The following is an 11,138-nucleotide window of genomic DNA, read 5'->3' on the forward strand; positions in this document are numbered from 1 at the left end:
GTCCCCTAGAAATTAGAACTACTTAAACCTAACTAACCTAAGGACGTCACACACACCCATGCCCGAGGCAGGGTTCGAACCTGCGACCGTAGCAGCAGCGCGGCTCCGGACTGGAGCGCCGAGAACCGCACGACCACCGCGGCCGGCTTCACCGCCAAGATTTCATACGGGATACTCTACCTGTGCTGTTAGAACATGTGCCTTTACGACACAACATGTGGTTCATGCACGATGGAGCTCCTTCACATTTCAGTCGAAGTGTTCGTACGCTTCTCAACAACAGATTCGGTGATCGATGGATTGGTAGAGGCGGACCAATTCCATGGCCTCCACGCTCTCCTGACCTCAACCCTCTTGACTTTCATTTATGGGGGCATTTGAAAGCTCTTGTCTACGCAAACCCGGTACCAAAAGCAGAGACTCTTCGTGCTCTTATTGTGGACGGCTGTGATACAATATGCCATTCTCCAGGGCTGCATCAGCGCATCAAGGATTCCATGCGATGGAGGGTGGATGCATGCATCCTCACTAACGGAGGACATTTTGAACATTTCCTGTAACAAAGTGTTTGAAGTCACGCTGGTACATTCTGTTGCTGTGTGTTTCCATTCCATGATTAATGTGATTTGAAGAAAAGTAATAAAATGAGCTCTAACATGGAAAGTAAGTGTTTCCGGACACATGTTCACATAACATATTTTCTTTCTTTGTGTGTGAGGAATGTTTCCTGAAAGCTTGGCCGTACCTTTTTGTAACACCCTATATATATATATATAAATCTCGATGTATCGGCGTATAAAAATATCGGTTGGACATTGTAAATATGCTGTATGCTGCCGGTTGTAGAGCTGTATATTTAGGTATTGATTTATCATTAGTTATTCTGTAAATCAACAAGCTTGCAGCCTGCCCATCTCCGTAGGAGCAAGAATTGGAAGGAAAACGATGCACGTTCACGCTCTGCGATAAGCACTTTGCTACCAGTGGTGACTGCAGGTAAGTGGCACAATAAAAGGTGTCCGATGGGTCCATCGTTCGATTTCGTCTCATATCGGATTTGTCCCGAACCCTTCATGTCGACTTCCCTCATTTTTCATTTCTGCCAACGCCAGCGACCTAGCAGATGTAGCGCCAAAAGTGCATGGTTAAGCTCAACGTTGCAGTTTCTGTTGGTAGCACCGAGCGCCTATTACGTCAGCATTTCCCCTCACATGTCTCCGCCCACTGCAAAGACCTATCTTGTCATTTAGATTTTTGTTCATGTAAATGTCGTGTGACTAGGGCCTCCCATCGGGTAGACCGTTCGCCGGTTGCAAGTCTTTCGATTTGACGCCACTCCGGCGACTTGCGTGTCGATGGGGATGGAATGATAATGATAAGGACAACACAACACCCAGTCCCTGAGAGGAGAAAATCTCCGACCCAATCAGGAATCGGACCCGGGCCGTTAGGCATGACGTTCCGTCACACTGACCACTCAGCTAGCAGGGGCGGACTGTATTTGAATACCCATTAAAATTGCTACACCACGAAAATTACGTGTTACAGACGCGAAATTTAACCGACAGGAAGAAGATGCTGTGATATGCAAATGATCAGCTTTTCAGAGCATTCACACAAGGTTGGTGCCGGTGGCGACACCTACAACGTGCTGACATGAGGAAAGTTTACAACCGATTTCTCATACACAAACAGCAGTTGACCGGCGTTACTTGGAGAAACGTTGTTGTGATGCCTCGTGTAAGGAGGAGGAATGCGTACCATCACGTTTCCGACTTTGATAAAGGTCTGATTGTAGCCTATCGAGATTGCGGTTTATCGTATCGCGACATTGCTGCTCGCGTTGGTCGAGATGCAATGACTGTTACCAGAATATGGAATCGGTGGGTTCAGGAGGGTAATACGCAACGCCGTGGTGGATCCCAACGGCCTCGTATCACTAGCAGTCGAGATGACAGGCATCTTATCCACATGGCTGAAACAGATCGTGCAGCCACGTCTCGATCCCCGAGTCAACAGATGGGGACGTTTGCAAGACAACAACCATCTGCACGAACAGTTCGACGACGTTTGCAGCAGTATGGACTATCAACTCGGAGACAATGACTGCGGTTACCCTTGACGCTGCATCACAAACAGGAGCGCCTGCGATACTCGACGGCGAACCTGGGTGCACGAATGGCAAAACGTAATTTTTTCGAATGAATCCAGGTTCTGTTTACAGCATCATGATGGTCGAATCCGTGTTTGGCGACATCGCGGTGAACGCACATTGGAAGCGTGTATTCGACATCGCTATACTGGCGTGTCACCCGGCATGATGGTATGGGGTGCCACTGGTTACACGTCTCGGTTACCTCTTGTTCGCATTGACGGCACTTTATACAGTGGACGCTATATTTCAGATGTGTTACGACCCGTGGCTCCACCCTTCATTCGATCCCTGCGAAACCCTACATTTCAGCAGGATAATGCACGACCGCGTGTTGCAGGTCCTGTACGGGCCTTTCTGGATACAGAAAATCTTCGACTGCTGCCCTGGCCAGGACATTCTCCAGATCTCTCATGAATTGAAAACGTGTGGTCAATGGTGGCCGAGCAACTGGCTCGTCACAATCCGCCAGTCACTACCTCTTGATGGACTGTGGTATCGTGCTGAAGCTGTATGGGCAGCTGTACCTGTACACGCCATCCAAGCTCTTTTTGACTCAATGCCCAGGCGTATCACGGCCGTTATTACGGCCAAAGGTGGTACTGATTTCTCAGGATCTATGCACCCAAATTGCGTGAAATGTAATCACATGTCAGTTCTAGTATAATATATTTGTCCAATGAATGCCCGTTTATCATCTGCATTTCTTCTTGGTGTAGCAATTTTAATGGCCAGTAGTGTGTAAATGGCAGTTCGGTTCTTTACAGAATCGGCTGTGGAGACGTGAGGTTTACCGGTATGTAGCTGAGCTCGAAAAGGGGAGAAACAGCATTTGTGACGGCAGCGCCAGTACACGTGTCTGCAGGTATAGCGGGGCGGATAAGGTTCCAGGACTGGCAGCGCAGCGCGACACGGTAGCCGCGAGATGAAGACGGATAGGCGGTGATCCGTATTAATGGTCCAAAGCCGACAGCGGACCGCGCCGGCGCACACCAGCCGCTGACACACACACACACACACACACACACACACACACACACACACACACACACACACACGGGTTGGCTCCTGTAGGACCGTATGTCGCTTGCTCAGAAGCGTCACAACTCGGGCAAGAGGAAAAGCGAATATCGGAAAACGATTTCCGGTACAGTGTTTACATGTTAGGGGTGAATTTGCTGGAAAACTGTTGTTCGGGCATCATCAACACGATGGAGTGAGGCCCGGACGTCAGCAATGTTGGCCTTGGCGAGTTCTTGGACGGGCAACCGAATGGGTGCGCCTGTTACTGTTGGCTGCTTTGACTTTACGGCAAAGTGAGGTAGGGGTGGTGGTATAAAGTCCCTGATCACCAGCGTTATGGCCGGCCGCTGTGGCCGATTGGTTCTAGGCGCTTCAGTCCACAACCGCTACGGTCGCAGGTTCGAATCGTACCTCGGGCAGTTAGGTAGTTCTAAGTCTAGGGGACTGATGACCTCAGATGTTAAGTCCCATAGTGCTCAGAGCCATTTGAACCATTTGATTTGAGGAGTAGCTACGCACATCCAGAATTGCTGCACGGTGGCTCCAGAAAAATTCTTCTGAATTTAAACACTTCCGCTGGCCACCAAACTCTCCAGACATGAATATTATTGAGCGTAACTGGGGTGCCTCCAACGCGGTGTTCGGAAGAGATCTTCACCCCCTCGTACTGTTACGGATTTGTGGACAGCTCTGCAGCATTCATGATGTTATTTCCCTGCAGCACTACTTCAGACACTAGTCGAGTCCATGCCATGTCGTGTTCCGGCACTTGTGCGTGCTCGCGGGAGCCCTACACTATATTAGGCAGGTGGACCAGTTTGTTTGTCTGTTCAGTGTATGTTGACAAACTATTGCCGAAGAACATCTTATGTGGCAAATCCACTATTTACTTATTACAATGGGCTATAATCAGTAACCCAGTATAAGCCCATCAGTAAAACCAGTATATATGCGTATACGTGCAACTACATATAATGGCCCATAAACTAAACACCACCCATATGGAAATCCAGCAGATTGTACATATCAGCACACAAGAACAAGACAAAGAAATGCGATTTTGTCATATGATGACATGGTTGGAGACCGTGGTTGTTATTTGAAGACTTATGTTGATGGTGTTGAGACAGTAACCAGCCACAAATGTATTTTAAGTTTCTTTTATTCAAAAGGTACCGTTGCCGGTTTCGAATCGAAACGATTCATCGTCGCATTGTGGAATATAATAGAAGACCAAATCACAGGTTTTCGACTTTTTTACACAGTGTTTAAGCAACCAGTGGCTGACTAGACGCAGTGTAGTGAAGTTTAAAACCTGTTATTTGTTCTTGTGTTTTCTGCTTAGAAACAACCTCTGATTTGCTCTTCAATTTTATTCCACAACCATATGAAGTGAAGAAATCATGCTAGTTGCCAGTAACTTAGCCTATTATCCTAAACCTTCTCGCTTCAACTTTTGACAAAATTGGTGTATATAAAACCGAAGACACATATTTTGACGACCCAGAGTCTGCACCATTCATCAGTTCTCTGTAGGTCGTTTTGCTAATTCTAACTATCTTCTGGTGTTGCTACTTTGGTATTGACAACTGCATCATCTGCGAATAGCCTTAAAGAGCATCCGACGTTTCCTACTATATATATATATTGTAAACAGCAACGGTCCTATCACACTGCCCTGTGCTACTCCGGATATTACCTTTACATCTGTCGATTTTGATCCGTTAAGAGCGACGTGTTGAGTTCTATCTGCAAGAAAATCTTGACTCCAACAGCAAGTCTTATCCGATACTCCATAAGATGGTGTTTTTTTTTTCATTAAACGGCATTTTGTGACGGTGTCAAATGCCTTACTGAAATGAAGGAGCCGTGCGGGATTAGCCGAGCGGTCTTAGGCGCTGCAGTCATGGACTGTACGGCTGATCCCGGCGGAGGTTCGAGTCCTCCCTCGGGCATGGGTGTGTGTGTTTGTCCTTAGGATAATTTAGGTTAAGTAGTGTGACCTTAGCAGTTAAGTCCCATAAGATTTCACATATTTGAACATTTCTGAAATCAAGGAGCACGGCATCAGCCTGAGCGCCGTCGTCCACTGATCTGTGGATCTCATGGAGGAACAGAGCGAGCTGAGTTCAGTAGGATCTCTGCTTGCGGAATCCACTTTGATCTTTAAAGAGATGTTCATTTTCCAAAAACGTCATAATTGTTGAGCATAAAACATTCCATAATTCTACAACAGATTGGCGTCAACGATATAGGTCTATAATTGTGTGGATCTGTCTTACGGCCTTTCGTAAAAACGGGAATGACCTGCGTTTTTGAGTCGAACTTTGTGCTTTGGGTTGCCACAGCATGAAATGTTATCTGTCATAAAACAGTATCTGTCAGGCAATGGTTTATGGACAATGGGCTGCCCTGCCCTGCCCAGAATCTCTAACTGAACCCAACATTTTGCATTGAGTTAGGACTAACTTCGACTTTGCTCAAGAGCCCTACATCCAAAATGACTACCTTGCCTGGCTTTGGCTCTTGTGGAAAATTGTGGTGCAGTTCCTGCAAAGACATTCAGATACAGCCGACCGCGGTGGCCGGGCGGTTCTAGGCGCTTCAGTCCGGAACCGCGCTCCTCCTACGGTCGCATGTTCGAATCCTGCCTGGGGCATGGATGTGTGTGATGTCCTTAGGTTTAAGTAGTCCTAAGTCTAGGGGACTGATGGGCTCAGATGTTAAGTCCCATAGTGCTCAGAGCCATTTTAGCCATTCAGACACATTATTGAAATTGTACCCAGGAGTGTTCAAGTCCTAAAACTTAATGTTCAGTAATAGGTGTTCGGATGGTGGCTGCAGACCGAGTAACAACCAAAATACGGGCCTCGCAGTTGCTGGAATACTACGGAGTGGTCCGAGCACGGGGCTCAGAACCCGGACCACACGCCACTGTTAAGCACTAATGAAGGACTGGGTCCCTTACTTCGATTGCACATAATTCATTAAGACCAATCCAACACATTTATTTCAAATAACATAAATGAAGTTACATTTGAATCTGTCTGACAATAAACAGGAATTAAAAAAAAAAAAAAACAATTTCAATATCAGCTGATTCAGTGCATGAAGCGCGAGTTAAGCCAATAACGAGGCAAACTAAATTTGAATGTGTCTGTTACTAAGGAGGAATAAAAAAAAAAATTCAGTATCAGCAGATTTAGTGCGTAAAGTGCAAGTTAAGTCAATAACCAGGTAAAAATGGTTCAAATGGCTCTGAGCACTATGCGACTTAACTTCTGAGGTCATCAGTCGCCTAGAACTTAGAACTAATTAAACCTAACTAACCTAAGGACATCACACACATCCATGCCCTAGGCAGGACTCGAACCTGCGACCGTAGCGGTCACGCGGTTGCACACTGAAGCGCCTAGAACCGCACGGCCACACCGGCCGGCTATAATAACCAGGTAAACTAAATTTGAATGTGTCTGACACTAAACAGGAATAAAAAAAAAAAACCAATTTCAATAACAGCTGATTTAGTGCGTGAAGCGCGAGTTAAGCCAATAACCAGGTAAACTAAATTTCAATCTGTCTGTCATTAAACAGAAAGTAAAGAAAAACAATTAAGCAGGAATAAAAAAACAATTTTTTATAAAGTTACAGCATTAAGGAATTCCAAATCTTTCCCTTTTCTAGGCGGAGGCTGAGCCAGAAACACAGAATGCCACAAAAACCCAGTTTTGCTGTGAAATCTTACAGGACACCCGGAAGCAGTAACAGACAAGTGGCCGGCCTCTGCCGCTGCAGTTTAGTGCATATGTGACTAGTGATGGGCTAACGAACATGAGTGTCTTCAGACTATGTTGTTTTATGACATATGGATATGTGTGCTCGCACTATGTAACAGTGTCACCAATGTATTTAAAAGTAATGACAACGACCTATAAACTAAAACCCAGGCCATCATTGTAGGCAAAACCACCCCTTCTTTCCGCCTCCTTGATTTCTATCTCACCGTCTATGGCCGTCCCATCGCCCTCGCTCCCACCCTTAAGTACCTTGGCGTCACCCTCGACCGTCGCCTCTCCTGGACTCCCCACCTCCGGACAATCCAAGCCGAGGCACCCTCCCGATTCCGTCTCCTCAAGCTCCTTTCCGCCCTCTGTTACGCCCATCCGGCCTGGATCTCCGCCCCCCCCCCCCTACCTTCTACAAAATCCCTCCAAATCCTTGAACGCCCTGCTCTCCGCCTCGCCTATCGCATACGTCTCCCCTCCCCCACGCGGATCCTGTACGATCTCATCCCATTCCCCCACCTTCTCCTTTTCCTTGAAAGGATACGGATCCTGTACACTTCCCGTAAACTCGATCCTCCTCACCCGCTCGTCTCACCCATCCTCTCCCACCCCCGCCCACTGCCGCGCCTGTATTCCCACGTCCCACCCGGTCTCCATCTCTCCACCCTCCTTACCCTCTCCCAGTGTGGCTTCCGCCAGCTCCCCCTCCCTGATGATGTCCTCCTCCATCTACCCCTCCTATCAACTATGATCCTCCCCCCCCCCACTTCCTATAGCCTTTCCTTTAGGCACCCTCCATCCCTTATTTTTCCTTTTCCCCCATCCCCCTTCCTCCGCCCTTCTACCCCTGGGCTTCCCCTCCCCCTCCTCCCTTCCCCTCTCTCCCCTGCCCGTGGCATCTCTGCTCTCCCCTCTCCCTCTCCCACTCCCCCCCCTCTCCTCCTGTCTTGGCAGGTCCCCGGCCTCCACCAGCTCAGTGGACATTCGCGCGCCGGAGATCATCGCCGTCAGTGTCTCGTGTGTGTGCCGTCGTTTGTGTTCAGTGTTTGTTCGCCGTCACGCCACCACTGTTCCCGTGTACCGTCACCATCATCCATGTTATGTGCGCCGTGTCAACTAGTGTTAGTGATGTTTCTCGTCCAGCGTGAACGGCTCCATGTTTTTTTTTGTTTTTTAGCGTCTACTTTTTTTTGCCCGCCGTTTTGATTGTATTCTCTGTGCCACCTATATGTAATACTTACTGTCAATTCAAGGCAGAAGAGCGGCGTACTATGCTGCTGCCAGCCCGCCTTTGTTTAAAATCACAATAAAGAAAATAAAAGACCTATAAATGTGTCAGCTCATTTTAGGTTGACATGCCCTCATACCCTTAACATCTTCATATCGGCCTAAGGCCGAAACTGCAATCGTGAAATAAAGAAAGTGTTACAGTCACTGGCGTAAATACACTCCTGGAAATTGAAATAAGAACACCGTGAATTCATTGTCCCAGGAAGGGGAAACTTTATTGACACATTCCTGGGGTCAGATACATCACATGATCACACTGACAGAACCACAGGCACATAGACACAGGCAACAGAGCATGCACAATGTCGGCACTAGTACAGTGTATATCCACCTTTCGCAGCAATGCAGGCTGCTATTCTCCCATGGAGACGATCGTAGAGATGCTGGATGTAGTCCTGTGGAACGGCTTGCCATGCCATTTCCACCTGGCGCCTCAGTTGGACCAGCGTTCGTGCTGGACGTGCAGACCGCGTGAGACGACGCTTCATCCAGTCCCAAACATGCTCAATGGGGGACAGATCCGGAGATCTTGCTGGCCAGGGTAGTTGACTTACACCTTCTAGAGCACGTTGGGTGGCACGGGATACATGCGGACGTGCATTGTCCTGTTGGAACAGCAAGTTCCCTTGCCGGTCTAGGAATGGTAGAACGATGGGTTCGATGACGGTTTGGATGTACCGTGCACTATTCAGTGTCCCCTCGACGATCACCAGTGGTGTACGGCCAGTGTAGGAGATCGCTCCCCACACCATGATGCCGGGTGTTGGCCCTGTGTGCCTCGGTCGTATGCAGTCCTGATTGTGGCGCTCACCTGCACGGCGCCAAACACGCATACGACCATCATTGGCACCAAGGCAGAAGCGACTCTCATCGCTGAAGACGACACGTCTCCATTCGTCCCTCCATTCACGCCTGTCGCGACACCACTGGAGGCGGGCTGCACGATGTTGGGGCGTGAGCGGAAGACGGCCTAACGGTGTGCGGGACCGTAGCCCAGCTTCATGGAGACGGTTGCGAATGGTCCTCGCCGATACCCCAGGAGCAACAGTGTCCCTAATTTGCTGGGAAGTGGCGGTGCGGTCCCCTACGGCACTGCGTAGGATCCTACGGTCTTGGCGTGCATCCGTGCGTCGCTGCGGTCCGGTCCCAGGTCGACGGGCACGTGCACCTTCCGCCGACCACTGGCGACAACATCGATGTACTGTGGAGACCTCACGCCCCACGTGTTGAGCAATTCGGCGGTACGTGCACCTGGCCTCCCGCATGCCCACTATACGCCCTCGCTCAAAGTCCGTCAACTGCACATACGGTTCACGTCCACGCTGTCGCGGCATGCTACCAGTGTTAAAGACTGCGATGGAGCTCCGTATGCCACGGCAAACTGGCTGACACTGACGGCGGCGGTGCACAAATGCTGCGCAGCTAGCGCCATTCGACGGCCAACACCGCGGTTCCTGGTGTGTCCGCTGTGCCGTGCGTGTGATCATTGCTTGTACAGCCCTCTCGCAGTGTCCGGAGCAAGTATGGTGGGTCTGACACACCGGTGTCAATGTGTTCTTTTTTCCATTTCCAGGAGTGTATAATGTCTTTTATAAAGTTCTACATGACTGTGAATCCCAGGTATAAAAAGTTAATTTCCTCACTGACTTCAATCAATCCCTGCTCACAGCCAAGGTCTGTAATTTCTTAGAGTCTTAAAAAATTACCACGAACGGTAATAGACCAGTCCGTAGCTCGCGGTCTAGTGCATAGCGTTGCTGCCTCTGGATCACGGGGTTCCGGGTTCGATTCCCGGCCGGGTGGCGGATTTTCTCCGCCTGGGGACTGGGTGCTCTCCTCATCATATATTCACCATTCGTGACAGTGGCTAGACTGGACTGTGTAAAAAATTGGACAGAAAATAATGGGACTTCGTGCTGGCACTGATGGCCACGCAGTTGAGCGCCCCACAAATCAAACGATAAATGTTCAGAAAACAGAACACATGGAACGACTAGAGGTGGACAAAGGTTAAGAGTCAGGCTGGGAGCACACCCTACGAGAACTTGTTCACACTACGCTCACCACAAACTGTAGACATCCCGGCCGAACATCCACTTGCGGTGGCTGCCAGAAGGACGAAGAAACCAACAGGCCCACGCCGTGTTTCTCACACAGGCACCTCAGTTTGTACAAACATCTAGGCCAACACCAACTCTGGACTCTCGTCTCACTGCCAGGCTCGGCACAGTTTATATCAAATGCCTTCCAGGCAACCAACTGCCGCAGCAAACAGCCCCAGCGTGAAGCCGTCAGCACACGGAGCGTGCATCCGAACGTCGAGCGTGCCGAGTTTCTGACGTGGAACAGCACGTACGGGAGTCTTTCCGAACGTGCAGAGCAATATCTGGCATGTCAGATATTCTGACCGTGCGTCTGACCTTTGGCCAATGAGATGGCACAACGCCACCTACGTCACACGCACGTCGTCTCCTTTCAGTACAGAGTTATGAGGCGCCATATTGGCATTCGTTTCAAGCCTATATGTATATATGCCGTCTCTGAGCACCAGCAAATTGAGAATCACTGGAAAACCTGTTGTTAGTTGTGTGATTCGTTCCAATAAAATAATGAGAAGCATCATATTCGTGGAAAAAGAATTGTTGTAACTTGCGTATTATGAGAGTAGGTTATTTGAAGGCAGCGACACACTGAAGATCCACCCAAAACGCGCATTGTTCTTGGTACAATTTGTTAGAATTAAATTTCAGTTAGTAACGTAATTATCTACGATTAACGTTTTTGGAAAGGGTAACACAAATGATTTAGTACAAGCAGCATGTTGTTGGTTTAGCGTAATGAGTAGCGTCTCTGTCCCGTAATGAACTTTTTCTTGTGGCGGTGGTTCG

Source organism: Schistocerca nitens, chromosome 12 (genome assembly GCF_023898315.1).
Source record: "Schistocerca nitens isolate TAMUIC-IGC-003100 chromosome 12, iqSchNite1.1, whole genome shotgun sequence".
NCBI lineage: Eukaryota > Metazoa > Arthropoda > Insecta > Orthoptera > Acrididae > Schistocerca > Schistocerca nitens.